General features: G+C 39.3%; 1 protein-coding gene across 3 annotated transcripts in view; it reads left to right on the forward strand.

Moving 5' to 3' along the window:
- Positions 1-18,623, forward strand: part of LOC149255394 (uncharacterized) — a 280,594-nt gene that overhangs the window by 92,151 nt on the left and 169,820 nt on the right. The gene's annotated exons all lie outside the window — the stretch shown is intronic.

The raw sequence follows: 18,623 nt of genomic DNA on the forward strand, positions 1-18,623 counted from the left end.
CTCTGTAACCTGTCTCTTTGGCCCAACAACTGATGTGGCCTCACGCAAGGTATTTAGCCACTTGGCCTTCCTCTTCCCTGAGCATACTTCTCCCACCGGAGTGAAAGAATCCTCATCGTCATCAGAAGCCTGAACTCCTGAAGGCCTGCTAATTGACCTCATGCCTGAATCTGTGCCAATGGATGTTGAAGTACCGTGCGAACTGTCCATTAGTGGACTATCCTGTGAACTGCTCTACGCACTGCCTTGCATGCTGACCGGAGAACCACCCACCTGAATTTGAGAGCCACTGCTCACTGATGGACTTGACATTGTAATCGATGTACCTCCTGATCCCTGACCACTGGATCCCTATGACTGACTCAGCTGCTCCTAAGGGTCTGGTGACTCTGGATACTCTAACTCCTGTGACCTCCTGAAAGCTCTCTCCTCCTCGAACTTCACATCCCGCCTGACAACCACTTTCCTCTGTGCAGGAATATAAATCCGATAAGCTTTCGAGGTTTCGCTATAACCCACAAAGATGCCCTTGTTTGCAGTGGGCTCCTGTTTTGCAAGTACACAGTAGTGTTGCAGGCCTCTGCCCACAAAAATAAAGGTAACCCTTGATCATGAAGCATGGCTTTGGCAGACCCTGCAATGGATCTATTCTTCCTCTTTGCAACCCCATTCTGTTGGGGGTTGTAAGGAACTGTGAACTCCCTCCTAATGCTTGCCTCAACACAAAAAACAACATACTCACCAAGCATATACTCCCCTCCATTGTCCGACCTGAGGACCTTGATCTTCCTACCTGTCTGGGTCTCCACGAGAGCTTTGAACTCTTGAAACCGCTTGAAGACCTCACTCTTGGTGTTCAAGAAATAAATCCAGGTCTTCCTGGAGTGGTCATTAATGAATAAAACATAGTACTCATAGCCACTCAAGGATACATGAGACATCTGACCACTCACATCGGTATGAATCAAGTCAAGGATCCCGGTCGCTCTGCTGTCACCGCTGGGAAAAGGGGATCTAGCAAACTTCCCCATAGCACATCCTTTGCATGCATCAAGGTGATAAGAACTGAAATCTGGCACACCAGTGGTGATCTCCCGCAATGTACTCAAGGTCCCATGATACATGTGCCCCATCCTGCAGTGCCAAATCTCACACAAGTCTGAACTGCTAGATCTGCTGTCGGTCTTGTCTTGTGTGCTGCTATTCAATGCCTTCAGGGGCTAGAATGAGAACTTGTACACCTTGGCATGGCGCACACCAATCTCTCTAGCTAAAGAAGTTGGAGTTCCCCTAGGATATATAATCACCTTCCCTCTCCTGAACAACACATCATACCCTCTATCCTCAAGTGCTAAGTGGGATATCAGGTTCTTCTTCGTTCCAGACACATATAGAACATTTGAAACTTTCAAGGGAGGTTTGGGTCCCCTATCGAATGTCAATTCCCCCCCCCCCTCCCCCACACTGACTGCTTTAACAATGCTGTCATCACCAAGTACTACCTCCATATGAGCATCACCCTCTGAAAGCTCTGAGAAGTACTCTCTGACTCCTGTCACGTGGCGGGAAGTGCCACTGTCAACATACCAAATGCTAGAAGATGCTCTGCTAGTACCGGGGAATGCACACTCCCTCTGAACTTGTATGGCATGTGATCCTGCACTAGTGGCCTCACAAGCTATGAATCCAAACTCTCGATCAAAGCTCTCTATCTTTGCAGAAGCTACCATGGGTTTGTCTTTCCCTTTCTTGTTCTTCTTCTCCAGACACACAACTGTTGGAAATAATATTGAGAGGGGGGGGGGGTGAATCAATATTAGCAAATCAATAACCTTTTCATTTCCATTATCAGATTCATATACGCTACTTCAGTGAAGGAAACCCGCGTGTATACGCAATTGTGTTTAATGCAACTAGTGTATATCCAACAAACTTATGATTCAGTTAATTCATCATATGTTGATCTTTAATAAGTGCATCATAACATTATTAACCATGTAAACAGTAAACAGGTGCAGTAAAACAGAATAGATCATCACACATAAGAAGCACGCATGAACACCATGATATAAGGTGGAAACCCAATGCGGGACAAAAACCACCTGCTGCTGTTTTCTTTAAGATAAGAAAAACCTGTTTACAATCTTGTACTAGTGCAGACTCGTACCAGTACGCAGGCACCCACTTGCAGAAGGCTACAACCTTCTCTCGGTCTCCAACTTCTACTAGAACGGAGCTACAACCCCCTAGCTCTTGTACTAGCCAATATATATTTACTAGTACGTAGGCGCCGACCTATAGAAGGCTACGACCTTCTCTTTTCTTCCAGGGACCACGTTTCATAAATTTTCAGACTGGATCCATCAACAACATCAATCAAACATCAAATATATCTGCATCAACCAATCTCCTTTGCACCAATCAAAACTGAATCACTGAAACCCTGTCATCAAAACACAGTCACCAGAACATAGAGCAAAACCTAGAACTCTGCAACAACCACTAGAACCAACAACAACCTCAAATATCAAATCTCATAATGTATACGCTACTTGGCTGTGTCGAACCAGCATGTATACGCTCTTTCACCAAAGGGAACCCACGTACAGATCTAAAAATAATTACTTATACCTTCGCTGCAATTTTCAACTTCAGATATACCCAGAACATAAGATATAAAGGATAAGACATGCGTCAGTATTCATATCTATTCATGATCATACCATATAATGATAATGCATTTTAGTCTTCATGATCCCGGTCCATCAACCTTCATCAACCGCATAGGTGCATCCTTGGTTTAGATCGAGCAAAGCATCACAAACCCATAACTAGCATACTAGATCTCACACTTCATCAGATATTCATCACTTGCACACTTGCACCTTAGCCTAATGATCTCCTTCTTCTTATATAGGTTTAGGCCTCTCGTAATACTATGGTCCAAAACCACATAGGACCAATACCTTGGACCCAGTACTTGGGGTCAATACTTTGGACCAAATACCATGGACCAATACCACAGACCAAAATACCATGGACCAAATACCACAGACCAAAACTTAGTTTTCCAACATGTACGCGCTTTTCTTTCTGTGAAAGTGCATGTGTACGTATACGCGACTTGGTCTATGGTGAACTCGTGTGTATACGATCATTTGTCACAGTGAACCTGCGTATACCTCTCTGTTCATTAATTCTTTGCTATTTACTTGCTGTAGTATCAATTCAAGGACAACACCTGTATCATACCTGTATCATAATGCCAACAATCTCCCCTTTTGGACTTGATGGCAACAACCACGCCAAGCCACCCTCCCCCTTTGACATTAAGGGCAAAGGGCGGACCAAGATATTCTCTTCTTTGATATACATTCTGCTGTCCATACTCCCCCTATGTACACGCTGAAATTTCTGATTGAGCTCTCCGTTTGTACATGTTGAGATGTATCAATCCGTCCATGCTCCCCTTGAGCACATTTTGAATTCTCTGATCGAACTCCCCCTTTGTACATGCCAAGATGTACCAATCCGTCCATGCTCCCCCTGAGCACATGCAAGGTCTGCAAAAGAATAACATGACTCTATACATACATCGCCAATGACCTTCCTATCACCAAAGACTCATACATACATCAATCTCCCAACCAAGTGGGGATACACCATTTTGACTCATCCACCCAACCAAGTGGGGATATACCAAATGTTTATACATGACTAAAATAGACATTATTACATCATCCTTCCCATGCAAAGTGGGGTTACAAATTAGGTCTTTTCATGACCTTTACATCAAATGATATACATGTCATTTATAACAGAGACCAAATATCTAAACAAGACCATGATAGTTATCAGCAACTATCATACACCATGTATGATCTACACCATAAGCATCTGTCACCAGCATCCAGACCTATAACCTGCAATACCATTCTCTTGGCCAACCAACAATCAGTAGCAAGATGTATCATAAGCATCATCACCAAAGACTTCTAACCATAATGCCAACAATGCATTATTCGAAGCATATGCTCCCCCTGAACCTGTGCCAACCAACATATACCATGACCGAACCATATCAGACTTCTTTTCCTGAATCTGTTCTGCTGCTTTTTCTTCAGAGCTCCATATACGCGACTCTGCAGCCTCTAACTCGCGTATATACGCGACTTCGCTTCATAATATTTGCGTATGAAAATTGGAATACTGAAGGTTTACACTTTCAGCTTCCCCTGGGTCTGTTATGTTTGCTAACTGAGTTATGCCACATCTTTCTGACACTAATTTTGTCTTCTTCAATACCTGCGATTGAGATGATGTATGCTCCTTTTGCTTTGGTGTCCGAATTTTGCTCCTGCATTCCTTTACTTTATGTCCAAACTTGTTACATGCATAACATCTTACATGTTTCATATTCCTTTTATTGCAATCAATAGCTTTGTGACCAAACATATTGCAAGAAAAACAATATCCCTTAAAGTACCTGGAATGTGATGATCTTTCTGTGTGATGGTCTTGAACCATTCTACTTCTACATCTGGCTGCAACATGTCCAAGATTATGACATTCATATCATTCAACATTACTGATCGGAGGAAATAACCGTCTATCACTTCCACAGTTAGGAGCAAAAGATTTTCTTTGAAGAATTTCTTTCCTTGGTTGTTGCTGGGGTTGACCACTTATCTCCTTGTTGATCATTTCAGATTTTGCATTAGAATTCCTTCCCTCACCCTGTGAGCTAGATTCACCTTCAACAGTTTCATAAAAACCAAGACCAGTTTTGATAGCAGGGGATCTTTGACTACTAAGAATATCATCCAAAATCTTAGTACTGTCTTGAAATCGTAACAATTTATCCTTTTCTTCTAATTTACCTTTGAAGATATTTACCTCAACCTGATCTTGTTCTTCCTTTTCCAGATATTGCTTCTTTATGTTTTCTTTAGCTTTTCTTCCTTCTTCCACTTGTTGCCTTAATTTGAGCACTTCATGTTCTTGTTCTTCAAGAGCTTCTTCATTCTGCTTCTTTGATTCTTCAAGATCTTCTTTTAGAGAGAGGATCTTAGCTTCAAGTCTCTGGATTGTTATGTTCTGATCTTTTACTACATCCTGCAGCTGCTCCCTTACTCTGGTTATTGTTTCCAGCTGAACTTTTAATCTGGTAACTTCTTCTTTTTCTACGTCATTATTTTCATATGCCATGAGAAGTCTAATGTCTTCATCACTATTGGATGAGTCATTACTATTATCATGAGTATAATAACTTCTATTACCTTCTTCAGACATCTTTCCTTTGTTATGAGGGCATCTAGCAGCGTAATGACCAACTCTACCACAAGAAAAACATTTGAAAGGTAGCTTACCTTTGAACCTTTCAGATCCCCGTTGAAGATTCTTGACAAAATTTACCTCATATTCTTCTTCTGAAATGTATCCTGACTCATTGAGTTTTTCTTTTTTCTTTGCTGATATTTTAAATGCGGCTTCTCTCATATCTGATGGTCCTCCTTTTCTCATTTCAAAAGCAGTTAAGATTCTGTGAAGTTGCATCATAGTAATATTCTGCAGATCCTTATTTTCTTCTATGGCAGACACTTTGGATTCAAATTTAGCAGACAATGATCTCAAAACCTTCTCAACTAAGACAATTTCCTTAATTTCTTCACCTAGATTCTTCATACAATTGACAATCTCATCTATACGTAGGAAGTAATGAGCTATGCTTTCATCACTATGCATCTTAAGAGTTTCATACTGAATTCTGAGAGTTTGAAGCTTAGCACGTTTTACCTGAGCGTCTCCTTCGTAGCTTAGAATGATTTTGTCCCATATTTCTTTGGCTGATTTGAGCTACATGACCTTGACAAACTCTGATTTTGACAAACTTCCCAATAAGATAGTAATAGCTTTGGCATTGAGTTCATATTGCTTTCTATCTGCTGTATCTGTAGGAATTGTTGATGGATATGTATATTCTCCTTCCACGATTCCCCAAATATCCATTCCAAGCGATTGTAGATAGGCTATGGTTCTTATCTTCCAGTAAACAAAATTGCTCCCATCGAAGATTGGTGGTCTGATGGATTCCTCTCTTTCTTGATTACTCATCATGATGGATCTTCCTTCAAGCGATCAAGCTTCTTCTGAAGGACCTGCTCTGATACCAATTGTTGGAAATAATACTGAGAGGTGGGGGGGGGGTGAATCAGTATTAGCAAATCAATAACCTTTTCATTTCCATTATCAGATTCATATACGCTACTTCAGTGAAGGCAACCTACGTGTATACGCAATTGTGTTTAATGCAACCAACGTATATCCAACAAACTTATGATTTAGTTAATTCATCATATGCTGATCTTTAATGAGTGCATCAGAACATTATTAACCATGTAAATAGTAAACAGGTGTAGTAAAATAGAACAGATCATCAGACATAAGAAGCACACATGAACACCATGATATAAGGTGCAAACCCAATGCCGGACAAAAACCACCTACTGCTGTTTTCTTTAAGATAAAAAAAACCTGTTTACAATCTTGTACTGGCGCAGACTCATACCAGTACGCAGGCACCCACCTGCAGAAGGCTACAACCTTCTCTTGTTCTCCAGCTTCTACTAGAAGGGAGCTACAACCCCCTAGCTTTTGTAGTAGCCAATATATATTTACTAGTACATAGGCGCCGACCTACAGAAGACTACGACCTTCTCTTTTCTTCCAGGGACCACGTTTCATAAATTTTCAGATTGGATCCATTAACAACATCAATCAAACATCAAATATCTCTGTATCAACCAATTTCCTTTGCACCAATCAAAACTGAATCACTGAAACCCTGTCATAAAAACACAGTCACCAGAACACAGAGCAGAACCCCGAACTCTGCAACAACCACTAGAACCAACAGCAACCTCAAATATCAAATCTCATAATGTATTCACTACTTGGTTGTGTCAAACCAGCGTGTATACGCTCTTTCACCAAAGGGAACCTGCGTATAGATCTGAAAATAATTACTTATACATTCACTGTAGTTTTCAACTTCAGATATATCCAGAACATAAGATGTAAAGGATAAAACATGCGTCAGTATTTAGATCTATTCATGATCATACCATATAATGATAATGCATTTTAGTCTTCATGATCTCGGTCCATCAACCTTCATCAACCGCATAGGTGCATCCTTGGTTCAGATCGAGCAAAGCATCACAAACCCATAACCAACATACTAGATCTCATACTTCATCAGATATTCATCACTTGCACACTTGCACCTTAGCCTAATGATCTCCTTCTCCTTATATAGGTTTAGGCCTCTCTCAATACCATGGCCCAAAGCCACATAGGACCAATACCTTGGACTCAATACCTGGGGTCAATACTTCGGACCAAATACCATGGACCAATACCACTTAGGACCAAAATACCATGGACCAAATACCACAGACCAAAACTTAGTTTTCCAACATGTACACGCTTTTCCCTCTGTGAGAGTGCGTGTGTACGTATACGCGACTTGGTCTATGGTGATGTAATATTCCTAATTAGCCATGGCTAATTGGAATATTCGATTTTGCTCAATTTTGCCTTCTATAGTTATTTATAAATAAAAAGGTGAGGAAAGGGGGGACATAACTCACTTTTAGAATAAAGTCACTCCCTAATAGCACAATGTTGTAACTTAAAGGGGAGCCAAGGGGGCCATAGGACCACGTAGAGAAGGGGGCCCACGCAGACACTTGGAGGGACTGCGCAGATGGAGAGGAGCATGTGGCAAGAGATGGCTACGTTGGAGGAGGTGGGCCTTAGGGTTTTGAGAAAGGCCAATGCTATAAAGGAGAGAGGAGCCTCCTCATTTTGGCATTCGATTATGTGCATTTGAGCTAGTCACTTCGACTTAGAGCACACTGGCTGTTTAGCCTGTTTGCAGCGCTGTTCAGTGCATCAAGTGTCTCCGTTCGGAAATCTCACCCTTAGCCCCGGGGGACTTCGAGTGCCTGCTCGGGCAAGTTAGTTTTCAACAGTCTTTTGCAGGAGGATTGATCTTTGGAGTGAGGAGGCTTTGAACATTTTTGATAACTGCGCAGTCTTGAGAGAGGGACACAGTTCTTTTGGTGGGAGTTTCGGATTGGGGTTTTTGCGGAGGATTTGAGCTGGGACATTGAGCAAGGGATCAACCCTTGCCTATTGGAGGATTTTTGGCAGAGTTTTGGAGGGTTCTATTCAGTGGCAGTGCAGAGCCTTGAGGGATTGCGTAGATCCTCAGGGGGGTGATTTTCGGGGGCCGGCTATTTCAGAAAAGATTTTTGGGTTTTTCTGGGTTTATTGAGCAGAGGCTGATTCCAGAGTTTCAACATTTTCTGAGGAGGGGAACAACCCCAAATCCTCACTTGATTCCATGTAGTAGCAGTAGCACAACAGTTCTCCAGCAGCTTGGACGCAGTTCTGAGAGAGGCCATTTCTTTACTATTCTGGGTGTATTTCTTCACTTGCTTTGTGCAAGTCGAGGTGCCATCTTTCTGATCACCTTTTGTACTCTTTCCATTACTCAGTATAATAAAATGGCTTAGCATTTCTCTCTGCATTTCTTGAGTATCTGCTTATATTCCATGTTTACATTATTATATGTTGTACCACTGTTATTTTTATCTCTTTGAGCTTCCCGGCTACTATATCACTTGTATGTATTTGGTTAGAGTTTGCTTGGGTTTGAGGGGTATCCCAAAAAAGGGATATTATAGGTGAACCCGCGTGTATACGCTCATTTGTCACAGTGAACCTGCGTATACCTCTTTGATCATTAATTCTTTGCTATTTACTTGCTATACTATGATTTGTCATCTGAGTGAGTTGCCATCAAGGACATCACCTGTATCATACCTGTATCATAATGCCAACAACAACAGCATAGTGTCCCAACTTTTGATAATTCCAACATTTGACTTTGGAATAATCCTTCTCTTTGTTCTGCTGCTTGACTTTACCTTTGCCTTTGCCTCTACTGTTGGAAGCTTGCTTCTTTGCTCTGCCCTTTTTGCCTCTTGCGAACAATGCCACATTGTCATCCTCCTCCACCTGTTTGGCTGTCCCAAGATGGTTTTTTTTTTATCTCATTTTGAATGTAATCATCCCACAACCTCTCCCAATCGGGAAGGTTTTCCTGTGCAACAATGCCATCCACAAAATTCTCCTAAGTCTTGGGAGGACCATTCAAAGAAATCCTCACCAACTCAGTGGGTGTAATGATCTTACCTATGGCTGCCAACTCATCTCTCACTGAAGTGATCTTTGTGAGGTATGCTATAGCACTGTCAGTGTTAGCCATTTTAATGGCCTTCAGTTTCTCCTTTAGGACCATTTTTCTGTTTTCATTTGAGCTCTGGTAAAGACTGGTCAAGGCTGTCCACATCTCATGTGCATAAGTCTTTCCTCTCACATGAGGAATGTCATGGTCTTTGATTCTTTCCAGAATCAATCTTTTTGCCTTAGTATTCTTTTTGTTAAACTCTGCAAACTGTACAAAGTCAGCAGGTACTACTATTAGGTTCTGTGTGGTATTTACCACAATGCCCCAAACTTCTGCTTCCTCAAAGATGCTCTGGATTCTCTCCTTCCATGCACTGCAGTTGTTCTGTCTATCCAACTTGTCTTCAACTCTCAAACCCAAATACATGTTTCACTGTCCTACAAAACTGAAATTTTCAAATTTGTGGTAAAGGTTTATATTTTTTGTGTAAAAATCAGCTTGTTGTAAATTTCACTTTGTTGTCCCAAACTGCAATTTTTAGCCAACCAAGCTCTGATACCATGAAGAAATTTCAACCCCCACCCCAGTTATCAATTTTCCTTATCACTCCATGCATTTAGTTTTAAATCCAAGCATGATAAAAATTCTAAAATATGGAAATGACAATATATTTCTGAAAACACAAATTTAGAGATTTCACAGCTGCTGAAATTGCAGAAATAAAACACTGTGAAATTATGACAACCACACACAGAAAATAACATAATGATTTTTGGTCAATGTGACCCTGGAAAACCCCCTTACAACTATTGGAGAAAACCAATTTGAGAGCTCTTCTTTATTTTTGAAAATGCTTTTACAGAGAAACTGAAATACACAGTAAAAATTCTAGCAACTACAAAGTACAACTTATCTCGATTTTCGTGCTTGAATTCCACCTCAAAAATTGTGCCAATCAGCAAGCAACCAAAACATAAATTTTCTAGCAATAAAACAACATTAAATGCTGTATGACCTACGTTGAAAAGTGTGTCCAGAACTTGTACGGACTGTACGAATTTAAGCAATATGACTGCCTCGAAATTTGTGCCCAAATTTGTCTCGAAATTCGTACCCTGCTATTGTCCTTCTTCCTCGATTTCTGTGCTGCCCCTCTTCCTCGATATCTGTGCCTTTCTCCTGTTGTATAATTTTTCCTTGGGATGCGTGCAAATAAATGTTGCTGTCCAGATTCACTGAAATGTCTTCTTGTTGCTCTCTTTCACTTCCTCACTGCTAAGAAATTTTCTCCTTTCTCTCTCTTCTCTTTCTCTCAAATGCTCATGAAAGAATGAGTGATGTTTTCCTCTTCTTTTCTCCTTTTACTCTCTAAATGACCTCTTGGGTTACCCTAAGATCTAATGGCTGAGATTGATTTAGATCTAGGGATGAGAATAAATGTGCTTTTAATTCTCACTTTCTATTTTTTAACTCACCGTCTTAAATAAAGACCCACTTAGCCTTTTATTTCCATAGTCACTTTTTCACTTTCTAATTCTTCATTGACTTTAATAAAGTCACATTTAAATTAGAATGTAACTTTACCACTTATAAAGTCACTTTTAAATTAGAAAGTAATGTTACCATTTATGAAGTCGCTTTTAAATTAAATTGACTTTACCACTTATAAAGTCACTTTAAGAGAAAAGTACAAATAAATTTGGACACTTTTCCCTAGGCCAAAGATCAAAGCCTTAGGGAACCACTTATCCTCTGGTACCCAAATTTTAACATTTACTTCTATACTTCAACTTCTTGCCCAAGTTTTGTTACAAACCCTAAATCACATCAACAACTCAAGATATCAATCTCATTATATCTAGGGCTTCAATATTTCTTTCAGAGATATGACAAACTCAGTTATAACATATAGAAAACCCTAGAAACCAGTATAACAATGCATCTAACAACTTTCAGAATTCATATGTTAGACTTCTTACTAGGATTTCATACAAACCCTAGATTTCATGCATGAGATTCAACAATCAAAAGCAATCACAACTCAATCAACAACATGACTAGCTTCTACTAGGGTTTGATGTAAACCCTAGATTTTCATTTACTAATTCTCAACAATCAAACTGATCACAATACAATTTCAGGTTTTTATCAACCTTTCATAACTCCCAGATTATCACATTGTCATCATATATGAGAGATTTTAACTTCTAGTTACAAAACCCTAGAATTCACAAATATAATCATCCTAGAGAATCAAACTCCAACTAGGGCTTAGTTCCAAACCCTAGGACTTATGACTATCAATAATTAGGGCAACACATGCATATCTAGGATTTCATCATCATGCATAAGCATATCATAACAACATATGTTAGGCAAACCCAATGACACAAACACATTAAAGTCAGACATATAACAAACTTGATCAGACGAACAAACATATACCTAGGGATTCATTCCTAGGTCATAAGGGTCTTGCTCATAAACCCTAAATATCTAGGGTTTCAATACATAACATAGCAAACCCTAAATTACCAAAACTTCAAAGGTTTGGGATTTCAGATATCACCTTTCAACCCTAACAAGTTAGGGTTTTCATAACCATACCAAAACCCCAAACATGACATCATCAAAGCATCAAACATTTTCTTTAGACTTCATCAATAACCCTAAGTAGGCTAGGGTTTCACACATTATCATCGACATACCCTTAAGTTAGGGTTTTACAAAGAACCTCTTAAGGTTCCACAAGAATAATCAAATATGTGAGGAGGGTAGATTTATCTAATGATGAATCACCCAATCAAGAATCTTTACGATTCAAGAGTGCTAGACACAACAATGTTAGTAATGTAGAATAGATTACCAAAAAGAATGAATATACCTTTATCATGAAGAGAACAAAGCTTATGGTCTAAGGCATACCTTTGTTTCTTAACAAACCTTGTAATCCCAATGCTTTGTCTTGTGAAGCCTTCTTTCATAATCCTTGAGTATTCAGTAAGCCTTTCCTAAACAAGGAAAATATGAATAGAAATGTGATTAGTATTTAATATAAACAAACTTATATAAGTAAGGGAAACCAAATATAAAAGATAATACAAGGAGTAAGATACTTATCTTTGGAAAGTGGTGAGGGCTCCTTCTTAGTCCAAACTTGACGAATATGTAAGGGATAGAGTCCCTAACAAATAGATCTTTGACTTTGGATCCTTCCATCTTGTTCTTCTTTGGTGAAACTTCTTCAGCAAAGTTTGCTTGATTCCCCTAAGATTTTAACGACAAAATTCATTCCGGCTTTGGGGTCAGGCTAAAGGAAAACTCTGTCGATCATGGATCGGTGAGACAAAAAACCTTCCGGAACGTAGATTATCACTAAAAAATTAGGTCCACCTGGGCAATTTACATACATGACTCATATCTGCTAAGATTATTTACAATTTACACATGCAGATTGGGTTTACAACATAACATGATCAGGTCGACGATGACTGTCGAATGGCACGGACATGTCGATTAAGCGCTATCCCTTTTGCGAAAAAAGGGGGTGTACTGCTATAGGTAGTTGACACGTAGTGCTCAACAGGGAGTATTAGTTTTTGTAGCCTCGGATGTGTTCTAGCCACGAAATTTTGTGGAGAGGCTAGAATATAGGAGATCTCCAAAACCCAGAAACCGTTTTTGGAAATTTCGCTTAGAAATGACTTAATTAGATTATTAACTAGTTTTTAAATATTTCCTAAGTATAAACTTAGGGAATATGGTTAATTAATTAGAATTAATTAAATCAAGGCGTGAATGATCTAGAAACTCACACATATCGACTTCAAGTTAATCCTAGCCATCGATTAAGTTTAGTGTTGGCCGTTGGAGTCTCAACAGAGGATAGAAGAAGTCGTCGATGGGCACTTGGAGAATACACTAGAGCAGTTCGATTTCAGGAGCAGATCAATTTCCCAAGTAGTAATAGTCAGTTGCTAGAGAAAGAGGCAGTGAGTTAGGGGCATAGACAATGATTCAGAAGAAAGATTTCCCAGACCAGGAGAGGCAGCAACAAGTGAGCTGAATTATCCCAGAGAGGCAGCGTTGAGGGGCAGCGCAGTTGCTTCAGTCAGGCTGTTCGGTTTCGAGAGAAGAAAATTCATTCTCAGTTCCAAAGGCTGGGAAGGAATCCCAGAGGGTCAAAGAGACGATTTTCTCAACATCTAGAGGCAGAACGACTTCATAAGAGCCCAGTTCGAAGCAAGTCGTTCAACCAACTACACAGAGAAGCGCAAAGGCTGATGCAGAGCTCCAGGACGCCGAGTTTTGATAGGGAAAGTCGAGCTAGAGATTGCTTGTGGGAGAAGGGTAATTCCCTTCAGTATTTTGCTTAGATTTTCTTGTTGTTTGGATTGCCAATTGGGCTTCCATAGATGCACTTAGATTTCGATACTGCATAATAAAATAAAACCCTCACTGCTACACCGGTTTTCCCAAGTTGGGTTTTTCCGAGAACATTGGTCCAAAAATAACTGTGTAATTTATGTGTGCGCTAGCATTTCTTCCAACGTTTATTCTTCCGCAGTTTTATTTGTGTAGGTTGCAGTGCGAGTTATTTAGTATTCGCTGTAGGAAACAATAAATAAATTGTTAATTAAAAATAACAATTAGGTGAATAATTTTTTGTTGCTGCAATAGGATTCAGGATTCCGAATTTTCACATGGGCTTTCCTCACCATAGCTACCCTTGTACCATGGCATGTGGCTTGGAGCCTTCCCTTCATCCTCACTTCAGTCCACCATTATTTCACATGACTCTTGCCATTTGAAGGATGTACCTTGGACTTGTCATTCCCCTGGAGGTTAAATAGAATAGAGAGTTGGGAATAGAAGAGAGAGCTTAAACAAAGAGAGTTGGGAATAGGTGACAACCCCTTCTCTGAGTGTTGCGCCTTAAAGAACACACCTTGTGGGGTTGAAGACTATTCATATATTAATCTAGGTGTGCATCTTAGGTGACAACAAGACTTACACCTATAATAAAAGTCTCATTGATAAAGTGATGTAATATTGACGCATTTGATATAATAATTAGCATAATGTTTATTTATTAGGTGTTTGGGAGTTGCATAATGCACTCCTCTTCTCCTACATTGTAATGTGGCTTTGCATCATCTAACGAATAAGTGAATTCACTCTCTCTTGATTACATCTATTTTTGTCCATGCCTAGCTATTTTTTAATTTTTTTTTAACTTTGTAAAAAATCATTGTGATTTGTTTCTCTTCTCAATAAGCTTGGAAAAATAGTAATAAATAATAATAATAATAATAATCTATTTTTAAGGTCACATCCAACCTATACCTCCTCACAACGATCTGACTATTAAAGTCCACAGAGATATACATATTCTACCATGCTTTGGATTTGAACTTTTTGACCTCTTATGAGGAAACACAGGCACACACAAATCTCTCTCTCTCTATGGGAAGGTGTTTAGGATGGAAGCCACCTTTTGGGGAATTAGGGGTGTCCAACCTTTGCACAATCTTGGTGATAGCATCCAACTTGTGGGTAGATCATTCTTCCATCCAACATTGGCGCTGGACTTGACCTAGGCTCAACCTAGTCGTGAAATATATGTATATGTGTGTGTGTGTGTGTGTGTGACATGTTTATGGAAAATATATGATGTTATATACATGTTTTCAAAATGTTATAACAAATTCATTTAATTAACTTTTTCAAACTTAATTGCAAATTTTGCTTTTGTTTAATGTTGTTTATTTATTTATTTCGAATTTCATTATTGTGTTGCCAAGTTTGAGCACAAAAGGAATCTAGGTGATTTAGGGCTCAACTCTTTATTTGGCAAATATTTGATATGACAATATAGTTTTATGTTTTGTCAAAACAAAGACACATGTAGTTGTATGTATTTGTGTGTATCTTCAATTTTGTTGATGTCTATACTAGTCTAAAAAGGTTGAATTTTTCAATGAAAATCAATATGATATTCAGATATTTCTTTTCTTTGTTACTTTCTGAAAATTGGAATAAAGGATGAAGTTGGTGACATAAAACTTGGTTTCTTTGGCTTATGCCTTGTGATCTCCATGCTACCCCAAAGTTACTTTGCTTACTATCTATGTCAGGCTTCCTTTGTCATTGCAAGGCTAGACTTATGTATATTGAATAAAGCTTTTGTTCTCTAAAACTTATTATTTTATTATAATGAAAGTTCCTTACCTCCTCTATAGAAAGGAGAGACTTCCACATTTGTAATCATGGTTGGATATAAGAGTATTCGTTTCCTAAGAGATTAATGTAAATCTTCTTGGTGCCGTTGGGGTTTCAGGCTTATCCTGTGATGTATGTTTCAATCTAGTAGGTCTTTCTTGTTGAAGAATCAAGGGCAATTATGTGTAGTGTGATTCTTCTTGACTTGATAACAATTTGGGAGTCTGTTTACTTTTTGTTGTTAGCTTAATGTTCTTCTTCTTCTTATTAATGCATGTGTGTGTACTTCATCAAACTGCTACGAAAAACATAAGAACAAGAACACAAGATGTTGGCTCTCTGCCAAGGCGAAAACCTCTCTTCTCTTGCGAGTAAAACCCTTTCGGAAGTTTCTCTTATTGAAGCTTCTTATTGATCAATGCCAAACCCTAGACCCCTGAATAGAATGCCCTCCAAGCATAAGTCAAGTCCTTCGTCCTTTCTGCACTTTGTTCCCCGACAGTTAGTCTACCTTCTTTTGACACTTTGCTTCTTGACACTTCGTCCTTCTTCCGACAACTGATATTAGTCTTTGTTAGGTATCTTCTATAAGAGATATTCCTCTTTATTCCTTTACATATGAAGAGTACTTTATCCTTCCTCCAACTGAGCCCCTTCTTGAGATGTAGATGCAGGTTTGATATGACAACAGAGTATCATTGTTTCTTCGCATATGTGAGGGGATCCCTTCAAGATTCTTGTGTGGAGGTCCTCTTTTCTTATTCGCTTGAGTGTGCTTCCTTTTTGCTTGAGTGAGAGGCCTTATAGGCCTACTCTGCTAGCCTAACTATGTGTGACTGTGGTGGAGGGCTGCTAAGACAACAGAGATACCCTCTTTATCTTCGCACGTGTGACTGCGGCTTTCCCTAGAAACAGTCCCCTTGAGCTTGGTTGTGTACCCTTCTTCTTCACTGCACTTGGAGACCCTTTCATCGTCCTTCTTTACACTTTTCTCGGCTTCCTACCTTTGTTGATTTCAGAGGTGATTGCTTGACATTATAGTGGAGTGGACAATCTCTATATATAAAGGATTGTCCCTTTTTTTAGGCCGACTAGAAGGCCGATTGAAGACTATTTGTAGGCCGACTTGCTATCTTTGCTTCAGATGGCTTCTTTGGTGGTGTCTTTGCTTTGGAGGAGACTTGACTTTGCTTGGAGGGATATTCTTTGACTCTTATACATACATTTACATGGTGTAACATGCGCTTAAGGTCTTCAATATTTTCTTTTGACTATTTGACTCACCTATAACACTTTAAACATGTGCTAGACCTATTTCAATGAGCAAGAAACTCATTGACATATATTATAAAATAATATTTCTTTTCTTGAGTAAAATACAAATATCAAAAGTACATTTATGAAGACTGAACCTAGTTACATTTCCTTCAACATTTCTTTCTTGGTTGCGTTTGCAACACTTTTAAGGGTTTAACTTGTAACGTATTCAGGACCACCACAAGGTTTATTAAGATCGATTCACTGAGGGACAACAATCACGTGAAAGGGGGTGTTATAGACACATGTTTTCACATCCTCTTTGTTGGTGTGGAGTAGTCATTGAGCTTCTTTGATAGGCAAACCCTCGAGGGGGTCCCCTTAGTAAATGCTTGGCTTATTTCGCATTACAGTGGATCCTTGGGTTGAGGGAATCTCATCGAGAAATCCACCTTAGTGGGTTCTTGACCTTGTAGTTTACCTTGATTGGTCGGGAAGCTACCTATCTCTTCCATACTAGTTTCTTGTCCCTTGTCTATTATTCCAAACAACTGATCTAAGCAGGGTCATGCTTCTTGATATCCTCTCATCCTAACATTCCCTTGGCCTTGTCTCCCTTGAGTGGTTCCATTGGTCTTCACATCCCTCCATCACCCCTAAATCCCTTTATTTATTAAAAGCCCAATTCATTCACTGGGGCTACTTTTGATATCACCTTGTTCCATATTGTTTATGCTCCAGTGAGTCTTAGGGATTCCACCTCAAAGCCGGAGGAGAGCAAACCTAAAGAGGCAAGGTAGGTTGTGGAGGTGACAGTGGATGACCTATCCAGGTTCCACTCAGAGTATATGATGTGATTTGGAGTTTTTGTCATTGAGTGGCAACAAGACTACCAAGATGTGAAGGAGGTGAGTTCAATGAACATGCTAGGTTCTATGTCAATTGTGGAAGACTATTCAGCCAACATTGGCTCTAATTCCATTTTCGAGTCAATGGTCGGACAAACGAGTAACAATATAAATGTACTTCATCAACCTTGCTGGATACAGTTCACTTCTAGGCATTATTTTGAAAATCTTATCCTATGGACAACAGAGATCTTGCTTTTCCAAAGCTCTCGTCTTTTTGTATTTTGAACTAGCATATAAACTAACCATTATGGGGGGCATTAGAGATAGTTGTCATATTTAGAAGATAATTGTCACTAGACATATTTAGGACTTACATCTATAATAAAAGTCTCATGGATAAAATGGTGTAGTAATGAGGCATTTGATATAATAATTAGTATAATGATTAAATATTAGGTGTTTGGGAGTTATATAATGTACTCCTCTTCTCCTACATTGTAATGTGACATTGCATCATCTAATGAATAAGTGAATCCACTCTCTCTTGATTACATCTATTTTTGTCCATGCTTGGCTATTTATTTATTTATTTTTAAAGTTTGTAAAAAATCATTATGATTTGTTTCTCTTTTCACTAAGCTTGAAAAAAATAGTAACAAATAATAATAATAATAATCTATTTTGAAGGTCACAGCCAAGCTAGACACCAGATTGGTGTATGAGACCCCCTTGTTTGTGGGACAAGGGACCCACCTCCTCGCAACGATTTGCCTATTAAAGTCTACAAAGGTGTACATCCTCTACCCCCCTTTGGATTTGAACTTGTAACCTCTTATGAGGAAGCACATGTTCTTAACCATTAGGCCCACTCAATTAATAAAGAAACGCACAGGCACGCACAAATCTCTCTGTCTATGGGGAGGGGTTGAGAGTGGAAGCCACCTTTGGCGGAATTAGGGGTGTCCAAGCTTCACACAATCCTGGTGATAGCATCCAACTGGTGGGTACATCATTATTCCATCCAAAATTGGGGC

The sequence above is a fragment of the Pinus tabuliformis genome, chromosome 7 (genome assembly GCF_031772625.1).
Source record: "Pinus tabuliformis cultivar Carrire ecotype Pingquan chromosome 7, CPIR1, whole genome shotgun sequence".
NCBI classification, from domain to species: domain Eukaryota; kingdom Viridiplantae; phylum Streptophyta; class Pinopsida; order Pinales; family Pinaceae; genus Pinus; species Pinus tabuliformis.